The following is a 13,204-nucleotide window of genomic DNA, read 5'->3' on the forward strand; positions in this document are numbered from 1 at the left end:
GGGGTATCCTAAGAAAATACATTTCCTAGCTCTAGGTTCTAGTTTTCCCTCATTTTGATGAGAGAAAGCAGCACAGCCAAAAGTTTTCAACATAGTATAGTCAGCACATTTACCATACCATTTTTCATACGGAGTATCACCATTTAATGCAGTAGAAGGTGTCATATTGATCAAATAACATGCAGTTACAACAGCTTCTCCCCAAAACGATTTAGGAATACCAGAACTCAACATCATATATCTAACTTTGTCAAGTAAAGTACGATCCATACGTTCAGCCACCCCGTTCTGTTGAGGTGTATAAGGAACAGTTCTATGTCTAGTAATTCCACATTTTTCACACATATCATCAAAATCTTTATTACAGAATTCTAGGCCATTATCAGTTCTTAGATATTTTACCTTTTTACCAGTTTGAGTTTCAACTTGCAATTTCCATATTTTGAAAACATTAAAGGTTTCAGTTTTATCCTTTAACAAATAAACCCATACTCTACGAGAGTAATCATCAATTAAGGACAAAAAATATCTATTGCCACCCATAGTAGGATTAGTAGCAGGCCCCCATAAATCTGTATAAATGTATTCCAAAACTTTAGCAGTTTTATGCATGCCAGATGAGAAAGATAACTTATGATGTTTTCCAAGCACACAGTGGTCACAGAAAGGCATATTAAACACACAGTCTTTTCCAAATACACCTTTATCATTTAGCAGTTTAAGTCCTTTAATACTTATGTGAGCTAATCTATTGTGCCACTTGTGTGTATCATTAGTGTTGGTCAAATTTATAGAGGAAATAGAATCTTTAACAATTTCAGCATTGGTCACATAAATACCCTTTTTTTAATACCTTTACATGTGACAAACGAACCCTTAATCATTTTCAACATACTGTTTCCAATTTTACCAGAAAAACCATCGGTTTCTAATGCTCCTACCGAAATAAAATTCCTAGCCATTTTAGGAATATATCTGACTCCATATAATTTAAGCACATAGTCAGTGTCAAATTTTAACGTGATATCACCAATTCCAACAATTTTATATGCATCATTATTGCATAAAATAGCATGACCACTTTCAGACTCTTGCAAATTTTCAAACCAAGCTTTATATGATGAAACATGGAATGCTGCACCAGAATCAAGTATCCATTCATGCACGTGTGATTTCATAGTCAGATTTACTTCAATAGGTTCAGAGTTCAATAACACATATACTTCACATCATTTATCAGAAGAAGTAACAACATTGGCCTCATCAACAACCTTTTCATTTTGTTTGTTTTTCTCAACATAACAATCTTTAATGAAATGTCCAGTTTTACAGCACCCATAACATTTCCTACCTTTAGGTTTACCTTTTGGCCTAGATAGACTCCTATTTTTCTTTTTACCACCAGATGCATATCCTCTTTGGTTATCACGAGTCCTAGACTGAGACCTACCTCTCATCATATGGACGTCACCACTTTTTCTCTCGACTCTCTCTTCTCGCATTTCCATATCTTTACTTCTTAACGAGTCTATGACAATTTCAGGTGTTAAAGTATCTCTCCCGTACGTAATAGCATTTTTAACATCTCTATAAGTGTCAGGAATAGCATTCAACAAAATGATAGCCTTATATTCTTCAGATACTTTTTCACGACAGTTAGTGATGTCTTGTACAAGTTTATTGAAAACATCCAAATTGTCATCAAGGTCTTTTGAAGAATCAATTTTGAAACTAAAAAAGCTTTCGAGTAGAAAAAGTTTGTTTGGAGTAAATCTTGACACATAAAGTTCCTCCAATTTTTCCCAAAGTTCTTTGGTAGTTTTTAACTTACCAACTTTTCTTAAAACTGCATCAGACAAGTGTAAAATAATAGAAATGTATGCCAATTCATCCAAGTTTTCTTTTTCTTCAGCAGTCAAGGTTTCAGAAAAAGAATCATCAATAGCTTTTGAAACTTTTTGTTGAACAAGAATACCTTTCATTTTTTGTTGTCAAATAGAAAAATCCCCTTTACCATTAAAGATACCCATTTCAAAGTGATGTGTCGACATCTTACCAAAAAATGCACAGGACACAAATTCAAACTTGTAAAAGTCACAGGTCACACAGATTACACAGAGTAACAAGATTCCTATGGTTTCACAGTAATACTCTATTGCAGAACCTCAGGATTCCGTGAGAATCAAGTTCTCAGGTCAAGGGAAGAAACTAGAATAGGCCGCTCGGGTACAATTCTAAAACGATATAAGATAACGCAACAACGTTCAACAAATTAAGCTAAAAACGATAAACAAATAATTTCACTTAGAAATTAAACAGGTAATCCTAGGTTCTAGCAACAAACAATGGTTACCAAGCAATGGCAACCCCCAAACCTATGTGATCACCTCACACGATGATCTGCTAGTGCGATAATGTAAAGGTTTCGGCCAATTTACCAGAGCGGACCACTGCTGAGGTCCGTAAATTGGAGAGATGCGAATTTATTGGGCCGCAATCTTGGCCTAAAGTAATTCAGTAAATATTCAAAAGTTTCGACCGACAATCCACCAAGGACAAAATCGTCCAACTTTTTCTACAGTACCTGAAATCGAAAACTAATAGCACAGGAGTGTTAGAAATAACAAAATAAAGATTCTGTCAGAAGGGGCCTTCCCCGGAATCGGAGCACGTGGCCCTCACGCGCCGCCTCCGATTTGCCCACGCGCCGCTGGCGTTGACTGACGCGCCGGTGGTCCTGAATCTCCTCCGCCTGCACGTCCTAAATCCGGTCTCCGTTTCTCCAAACGACTTCTGGTTTGTCCAGAAATCGAATTTACAGGTTCAGATTTTTTGAAAAAATCTGGGCAGATTGCATTTTTGATCTGTTTTCTTCGATTCCACCAGCTTTGATAGCAATTTGTGAGTATTAAATGTCTCCTACAAGCGAACAAATCAACAAGTAAGTGATAAACTCAATTAATAAACAAGAATCAATCAAAACAATCAAGAAAGTGAAGAAATAGATGCAAGAACAAAGTAATAATTCCCCCTTTTCTTAGGCTCAGAAACTTCGATCCAACACCACAAAGGTAACACCAACAATAGATTTTCGGAGTCCAAGATATACACCAAGTATTAGGGCACACAAAGGTAAAGAAAAATAGCTTCAAGGCACAAAGCAAGAAGGTTTTCAAAGGCACAAAGCACAGGGACTATTTTCTAGGGTTGTTGGTGTGTTTACATAGGTTTATAGGTCAATTATATGTAGGTCAAGTAGAAAAACGAATTTCCTAGATATTCCTATAAAATCTTCAAAGATGGGTATCAATTTGAATAAGGTAGGTTACCAAAAGTTAGGGATAGTGTATATCTCTAACTACCAAGTCCATCTTTTAATTAGGCATTGAGCACCTAACCCTAATGGGCCGATTCCCTCTAAATACCCAACTTAATTGGGTTACTACAATTGTGGTGTATCTCTTTAATACATATTTCAATCCCGGGTTTAAAGCCTATGAAACGAACAGGTCTCGATTTTTTATCATTGCCTAAGGGGTTGTTTGGGCATCACTAAAATACCTAACAAACATTACTAAATTTTATTGACGCTTGCAGTCTTTAAAAGTTTCACACCAACGTCATGAGTATATTTTGTCGAAATATTTTCAAAAGGACTTCAATCAATGATTCAACGAGATTGGCTACCTTAACTAGGGACACTAGCTCTAAGTTTGTTTATGAGTTTTAAATAAATTGGTATTAAGTCTTTACATCAACTCAATTGTTAATAAAGATCTAGGGTCGATTGCGTCACTACTAATATCTTCCATTAAATCAACTACATATATTGGTAGTGGAACGTGACACATTCATCCATAGCAGGTTTTAAATATGATTTTATTTTTTAATAATCAATAAAGATGCATGACACATGCGAATCTTGCTTGCTCATGACTTCACCAACTTTTAAACTATGGTTAATGAAAACTGCACTTTAAATAAATAATTAATTATAAATTGTATTTCGGCTCACTTCCAAGGGTCTATTTTATAGCTTTTAAAAGTTCATTGCGTATTTAATAAGGTAGATGAGATAATATTGAAAAATATTAAAAAGGAAAAAAAAAGGGAATCTTGATTATTAAACTATTTAATTTTGTTTAATAATGCAATCATAAGAACAAATTAGCATAATTATCAAACTTGACTTGATTGTCGACTGAAAAAAATCATCGAATTAGTGGTTCGACCGATGGATCATTGTTAGACCTTAATTTTAATTAGAAAATAATTTTTAACTACCCATTTTTTTTTTCTTTTCAACTACATATGTTTCAATAAAATAATATTATGCATAAATAAAAAAATTTCATTATTTTTGAAGCATATATTCTTCCAAAAATACATTTTACCCAAATTTTTCATTATAATGGTTGTCAAATAGGGACTTAATATTGAAAGTGAAGGAAAAATGGTTTTTGTTTTTTTGTTTTTTGTTTTTTTATCTTTTTAAAGAAAGTCTAGACTAAGCAATCGAAAATTGACACTTTTTCCTTCTTCTTCTTTCTTTTTCTTTTTTTTTGTCAAATTGTTACTCTCTTTATGCCGACAAAAATAACTTAAGCATTTGATTAGCAACTCTAGATGAATCGAAAATTGACACTTTTTCCTTCTTCTTCTTCTTCTTTTTTTTTTTTTTGTCAAATTGTTACTCTCTTTATGCCCACAAATTGAAATAACTTATCTTAAGCATTTGATTAGCAACTCTAGATGGTCGGATTGGATGGTAGACAATGTTAGGATTTGAATTTTGATTGTGTGACGTAAAATAAGTAAAAACTAATAGGTTGAAGATAAGTACTAACCTTTTTTTGTCAATAATTGTGTTAATCTTTGCTTATTAATCAATGGGTATGACGTCTATTCATGTGATTTTTTTGTCAAAATGTGTGTTTTATAACCAGAAGCATCCATTGATTAATGGGTATGACGTCTATCTGCCGATCCATGCAACAATTGCTTTATGCTTATGAAGGGTCTCATCGACGATGAAATCATGATTTCGTTATGTACTTCATTTATTGTTTGTATTTATGCATTCCAAATTTATTCACTACGTTAATATATTTTTTTTTTCGATCCACTCTCTTTCTTCGGGATCGGGTGATAAAATGATGTTCTCGTATTTTGAAGTTTCAAGTTATATCGGCCGAATATTATTTATGTACTAAAATAGAAGTATAATTCCAAAACGATCTAAATGTAGATTGAATTTATTGACTAATTATTTTGCTATTAACAAAACAAAAATTGTATGCGCATTAATGATTTCTTTGATTTGGCATAATTTGCCCGTATGTGGCTCGAACAATTTTGAAACCTTTGATAAAAGGTTTTACAAGGCATTTTCAAGAAAATAAAATTAATTAAATTGAAATTGTCGATAGAAATTTCATGGCTGATTTTCAACTATGTTTTATCAATGATTTTGAAGGAGATATCTTAAACGCTTCACAACTTATAGCATATGTTAAAGTTGAGAATCCAGCTGTGATATGTAGATCGAGAATCTGAAGTCTTTCTTTATTAAACCTTGTCTTGAAATTGCGAAGTGTTTTCATTGGACCCTTAATGCATCTGCATGAATGATGCGACCGTCTTCTTGACATGCTTGCTGTTTGTGAAGAAAGCGGATTATTTATCATGCAAGTCTAAGAAATAAGCTATGGAGTCAGGTTCCAATGTGTAAAATCAATCTCTAACTGCATTAGTAAAGGTTTGAGGAAAGGCCTTACACATTATCGCATCAGGTGCAACCTGTTGGTTCGTGATATCTGTATATATGTTCAAATGACTGATGGGATCGATTGTCCCTTCATACTCCTTTACCCGAGGACACTTAATTCTGTCCGACAACGGGTATGATAAGACTTCAGGGGTGAAATGGGTGTTAGGGGTAAACCCTGTTGTTGCTTGAGTAGTTAGAAGCATACCCCTTGCAATCTTATATTGAATGATCCTAGCAAGTTCAGTAGAGTCCATTGTAATCCATCTCAAGCTCGATGCCAAATAAGGTATGCCCAAAGTTTCGACATCATTTTTGCTAGGACGTGAAGTCTAAGCTCGAGCATCTTCCATAAGACCACCCTATAGCCGTGGTGCTGGGTGTAGATTTATTTGATTTAGTAACTGAGTTAGTGTGGCAACTTGTTGGCAGGGCCCTTCAAACATTCGAAGGGCAATGACTGCTAATAGAGGTGTTGTTTTCCCTGATGATTCCTCCTGCGGAATCGAAGGATCTTCAGCGTATGGCTTATTAGGGACAGATGAGTTTGCTTGAAGATGTCCTAAACGTGTATTAACCATAACTTTTGATAGCGATTTACATAGAAAGCGTTAATGATGGTGCCAAATATTTGGGGATTTTCGAGCTTGAAGATAGAGAATGAGCAGAGACAATATCTTTCGATATTTGAAATAAAGGGATTGAGGTGTGTTTTTGTCACCCCTCTAATGCTTGAGTTAGAGAAAGAATTTGTGCGTGGGACTACAAACTGAAAACTATGTAAAAGTATACTTATAAAGAAAGAATTTTGGACATGTATTTATAGATGTTAGTAATGGAGTTCTAAAAGGATCCAACCACCTGCAACTCTTATCCTTATCATGCAAGGTGTTCGTGTTATATTGAAAGTATTCTGTTTTGAGTATGAATCGAACTGTGATAAGTAAGTAATTTGGATGAGGATAAAGGTTATGGAAAGTTATAGTCAAATTGAGATTGATGTTTCTAGAGGTGTGAGATAAAATAAGATTTTCTTTCTTATGATATCCAACCTAACTTCTCAAGGTACGACCTGTACATGGAAGCCCCGACCTCAATGCTTGGATAATTGAGGAAAGATAAGGTCAGGCATCTAAGTCTGAGGTCGATCGTCACAATATTTGGGAACTTCAGGTAAAAAATATTTTTGTTTACTTTTAAAAAAATTGATTTTACAAATATTTTAAAGTGTGGATTTATAAAAAAATCACATTAAAAATATGATAGATACCATTTTCCTTTTCTTTCTCTAAATTCTTTTTTTCTTTTTTTAAAAAAAAAAACTAATCATTGTTAATTGTTTTTTAAAATTATTTTCTTTTTGGAATCTATTTGCATTTTTAAAAAGTTTGAGAATTCTTGCTTTAATAATTTCTAGTTATTTATTTAAAAATGAGGACATATTTGATTTTGCTACTTGTACATAAAAATGATACATAAAAGATTACATAAAATGATGTAAAGTAAAAAGATTGAATGAAAAAGTTGACTATATTTTAAACCGATAAATGGTAAAATGACATATGACATTATGTAACTCATTATGTAAAGTTTGACGTACATGAAGCAATATCCATTTTCTTTTCTACAATTGATAAATATATATTTTGCCCACCCAAAAAGTTCACACTTAGATTCGCATTTTGATTTTCAGAACTTGAGGAAATTAGGGTGTTTTTGAGATGAAAAATTGATATGGACGACAAAAATATCCGTCAAACCTGATACCCACTGGCCCCGTCCTGAGCCAGGCATGGGTGGATATGGGTAACAAGGGCCTCGTCTTGTCTTATTTTTTTTTAAAGAGAATTCAATATTTTAAACGGAAAATTCACGAAATTTAATTAATTCCAATAGAAGACGACAACTAAAATTATTTAAGAAATATGATAAACAATAAAAGCTTTAATTTACCAAATATATTCGAATAATTTAACTTTTAAAAATAAATAAATTTATAACTATATTATTGTCTCATTTGAATGAACTAGTCAAAGTTAAACGTGCATTGCACATTATTCTAAAATACTTTATAAGTAATGTAAAAGTAATATTTGATACTAATTTGTTGTATGATTTGATGAGTTTCAGGCGAATGAAAGAAAATAAAATTTAACATAGAAATTTAAGAGAAAAAAATTGTACTCTTAAAGCTCAATTTCTATAATTCAAATTTTTTATAAGAATGAATGAGCAATATTTTTATATTATATTTGATACATAAAAATTAATTGCCAATACATAAATTTAAAAACCCATTGAAATTTTCAGATTGAATAAATTCATCTATAATAAATATAGATTCATCAAGTGAAAACTCATTGAATTTAGATTAATGTGAATGTTAATTAATTGAAAATTAATAACATAAATTTCATAAATGACAATAATTTTATAATATTTATTATATATCAAAAAACGAAAAGTAATATACTATTGAAATAATTGAATTTTAGGAGGGCTAAAAGCATCCAAAAAATGATTCTCTCCTGATGTGAATCTCAAGACTTCTTTCTGACAGTCAGTTTTAACAAGTTGATGGTACAATTGAGCCAACAATGGTTTAATTAAAAACTTATTTAACAGAACTCCATTATCTACCCATATTAGTAACCAGGTAATATTTATGTCATTTGTGTTGAATGAAAAGTAGCCCAAAACTTGAAATAATTTTATTGAACTATGAAAATGTGTTGCAAGGAAAGCAGGGCCGTGGATACAGAATCTCTGTGTGTTGTTGCTGGAAAATGGGTGTGGTCCCTTCGTGTTGATCTCCACATTTTAGACAATGGGGGGTGAGTTGTAAAGATTCTCCTTTAAACTCCAAAAAATGATTTTTATTCTTCTTCAGCTAGGCTTAGACATTGTGGATTGACTTTTCATTTTCCTTTGATAATAGAAATCTTGTTGATGCTGCCAATATTGATGCTCTACTTACATTCCGGAGGCCAGAGTGCACGCTGGGAGGGGATGATGATCAGGAAGTTATAATATGTGCACCAGAAGCGAGTTTATCCCTTTATAAATGAATTTTGTGGATCAGTATTCTAACATGATACAGTTTGACCTGGTATGAAACTGTATGTAAATTGGGCTAAGATTTTTAAGAATCACGATTTGTCTTCTGGTCTCTGTAAAAGGGCTATTATGGAAATCAAGTTTTGCTTTACTGAGTGAGAAGTTGCTTTTCATTGCCAACTTGATACACATGATACATTTTACCTTTAGGACTTAAAGACAGCTGTAAATTGGTTTGCATTTCAATAACTTTTGGCTTTTGCCGTGATTTGGACTTGAGATCATGTATCCAAAAACAACAATAAGCTAATCAAGCATAGAAGAAGTATACATAGGAGAAAAAACTCGTTTATAAATTTTTATATTACTTTTAATGTTTTGTTTTAGAAGAATTTTATTCTATGTTCTCTCTGCATATCTTGATTGTTGTGAATTTGATTCAAATGCTACCATAGGGTGGCATGATTTGGGTGTTTAGGTTTTTTTAAACATTGAATAGCTTGCTCCTTTTTGTTTTACTTTTGTCTTGTGCCCTGTGATTTCTACCTGATAATCCTGTGAAGTTAAGAATTCTAGAAGGCAGTTATTTCTTGGTGCTTTGGTGGCATTCTTTCGGCACTAGTTCTTATTTCACCCTAGAATAAGTTTTGAGTTATATTTTCAACTTCTGCTTTTTGGCAGGCAAGGGAAGCACTCCCATTAGCTGTTCATCACCTCCCTATGTCAATAACCTTTGCATTTATTGGTGATGAGAATACAGTGGTAGGCACATAAAAAATTAGGAATCTACCAATGACTGCCACCCTTAATGCAAATGGCGATATATGTGCTGTTCAAAAAGCTGGAGGAGAAGGCATCATACAGAGCGTTATTATGCAGTGTTTACGGATTGCCTCTGTGAAGACTGCTGGTATAAGGAAGAAAATAGAAGATGCTGTAAGTACTTCTGTATAAAATTGTTTAGCAAACATCAAATGTGCAAGGATCGCTTATATGTTGTAGTAATGACTCATTACTTTTATATATTCATGAATCTTGTTGTAATTCAAAACATTTTCCTACTTCCTCCTTTTCTCTCAATGCTGTGTTTCAGTCAATTCCCTTGCAAAATAATCTTGCTTTTATATATCTCTGACTGCACTACCTATGCTCTCAATATCCATTTACAGAAGTCTACTTATAATTGCTTTTGTGTGCATGGAAGTATTTTTGACAAGTATATTGTCCATTCTCTGCAGGTCAAATCATACAATACAGAAAGAGCTCTAAGAAAGATCAAACGACACCCTCCCTCTGCTGTAGTTGATGTCATCATAGCTGGTGAGAAAGGAGCAGATAATTTGTTGAAGGAAAATATGGAGAAGCCAAAACTAAAAATAGAGGGCACCAGTGTCAGTCAAAGCAATGACATGGACATTGAAACCCAATCATCTAAGCAAAGTGAAAGTAAAACAAGGACTGACAAATATACAAGTTTCATTGGTGCACCATCAAGTTGGTAGAGTCTTATTTTATCCATTTTTTTTTTTGAACTTTGCCCTTATGTGTCAAATGAGCTTTTCTTGGGACTCCTGTTAAGTTGTAAATTAAAATCTTAAAACTGGACAAGCTTAGACTTCTTTGATTATGTTAGATTTAGAAGTTTTCTACAGTACTAGAAATGGATATATAAAACTCCCTTTTCTGATGCTTTTGCTTAGAAGTTGCAATAGATCTTTCTGACCAGTAAGAAATATGATCTTCCTGACCAGTTTTTTGCCTTGTTTTGATATTGTCCTCACAGGGATCCTTATTCAAAGGGGTCGATGCTGACAAATTGAAAACATCTCTTGCCACACGAGGTAATTCATTTTATGAGGTTTAAGGATTTACTATTGCATCTATTATCCTTCATTTGACATGCTTTTACCTTGATAAAGATGCATGTATTGTTAAATTTCTCTTTAGCTGAAGCTTTGAGTTGGATGACCTGTTTTTATTATGGTTGTCAGGCAAAGAAGTTGATGAAGTTTTTTTACTTTCCTATCCTGCTTCATGTAGTTCTAAGTTCTTTTTCTTGTGATTTATCCTCTTATCGAGTGGGGGGGGGGGGGGTAACGCCCCGACCCGCAAGGACCGGAATGTCATAAGATTTATTGTACTTTTAGCCGTAAACTTACAAAAAAAATAGCTAAACTTTTAGAGGAAATTATAAAGATTTAATTTAAGAATTTTTTTTTTTTAAATAACAATAAATGACAACATAACTCAATACAAAAGAAACTAATTCCTAATGTTTTCAGGTGACATTCATATATAAATACATTTTTGCTAAGTGAAATTCTAGGCAAGAATTTAAAAATAAATGTTGTTGTTTGATTTCCCATTTTTGCGCAGTAAGTTTTAAAGTAAACTCGTTTACATAGTAATCTAGGTTGAAATTTCACGAAACTTTAAGGGAAAGTAGGGAACTTCTCATAATATAACATATCCAAAATTCAGCTTTCGTCGGCGACATATGAGATTTTAAAATAATTTTCCAAAATCCCGCTAAAACTAAAAACAAGGCTGTTTTTCTTTTCTATCTCGTATGGTATGTGACAGAATAAATTCGTTTGCATAAGCTATCGACTCCGAAATTTCATGAAATTTTATTTTAAGGTAGGAAACTTCTTACAACATGTCATATCCAAAAATCGGCTTCCATCGGCATGATACAGGATATTAAAATATTTTTCAAAATCTCGCAGCGACTCGATTTGGGAAGTAACCTAGTGCAGCATACTTAAGGCGTCATATAAAATTCCATAGATATTGGATTGACATGATTTTGAGTTTATTCAATAGCTAATCCATGAGGCTATTAAATCCCATTGGTTTTGTCCAAAAATCTCAAGTAACGATTGAGTTACGAATTTTAAAGTTCAATGACAGAAACTGGAATTTTCAAAAAAACAACAACACTATGTTTACTTAAAGTGACATATAAAATTTTACCGACATCGGATTGACATGATTCCAAGTTTATTTAGTAGCTAACTTATGAGGCTATCAAACGTCATTAGCTTTGTTCAAAAATTCGAAATAACAAATTAGTTATGAATTTTGAAAATTTGAGCAGAAACTGAAATTTCTAAGAAAACAGTAACATTAAATAGTTGACATTTTTTTTGTAGACGGTGTTTCGTAAGCAAATTCTAGATCACACATATATATTTTTAAACATAACCTATTCATAAGAAAATGTTCGTAAAAATAGTTTCATATACGATGTCTATAGAAAAGTAATTAAAAGGAAACGCAAATATTTCATAATCAATTAAAGTTGTTAATTCACCGGCTTTTCCATGTCAAATTGCATCTTCAACCACCATCATCCGCGCCCCCAACAAAAGAACAAAAATCAACCTATAAGAAGGGATTTAACCCATGAGTTTGAAACTCAATAGATATCATCGGTGCATTTCGTAATCAAATTAGAAAAATTCGAACCATGAATTCATACCGTCGTACGTAGATGGATTTTCGGCAAAATCCGATATCTACAGCATTATCATAACACGTAAAGCCGGAGAATGATCATTTAAACTATAATAGTGTCGAAGCACCGTACCCGGAGGTACCATTTCATTCAACTTTTAACGAAAAATCAAATTTGAAAATAAAATAATACTTGCACCTCAACCTACCTTCGTTTGACGCTTTTGAATTGATGAAATTGGACGTAAATATGGTTTCCCGAATGCTACCAATGCTCTTTAAAAATCTGTAAACTTTCTTTCTTTTACTTGGAATATTTTTGGTTCAAAGTGTATGTTTCAATGAATATATTACATAACATATTAATATATATGTTGGAAAGTAAAAAAGATATAGGAATTGAAAAGAGTTGGTTGCTTGTCTTCCCAAAATAATTTGATTGGTTAATGTGTAGGTTTCATTCCAAGTTTCAAATATATAGAAAAGATACAAATTCAAACTTGACTATATAGGAACCATAAAAACGTGTATGTGTGTTGGAAAATTTAAAAGATTTATTTTATCTACCAATAATATATATTTCCTATATATATATATATATATATATATATATATATATTGTTGTTGGTCTCTACAATATATTAAAGTAAAAAAATTAATGAACAACATAGATTCCCATTTAGAAATTTAAAGACCATATTTTATTTATAGTTCGGTCATTTGAAAAAAATAACGTATACGCAAATCTAGTGTTAATAAAATTTTACCATAGGGTCAATATTAAATTCCGTCCTACTTAGAAAACATGTCCAGCATAAGGTTCGTCCATGGTCTAGGCTCGTGGTGTTAGATCGTCACAAAAAAATAATAGCCTAACTTTTTTTTTTGTTTTTTTTGTTTTTTGTTTTTTTGGGGTTCAAA

General features: G+C 32.5%; 1 pseudogene; it reads left to right on the top strand.

Annotated features, from left to right (window-relative positions):
- The first annotated feature begins 8,307 nt into the window (after positions 1-8,307).
- LOC111412321 overlaps positions 8,308-13,204 on the top strand; it is a 6,672-nt pseudogene continuing 1,775 nt past the window's right edge.

Source organism: Olea europaea, chromosome 16, assembly GCF_002742605.1.
Source record: "Olea europaea var. sylvestris chromosome 16, O_europaea_v1, whole genome shotgun sequence".
NCBI classification, from domain to species: Eukaryota; Viridiplantae; Streptophyta; class Magnoliopsida; order Lamiales; family Oleaceae; genus Olea; species Olea europaea.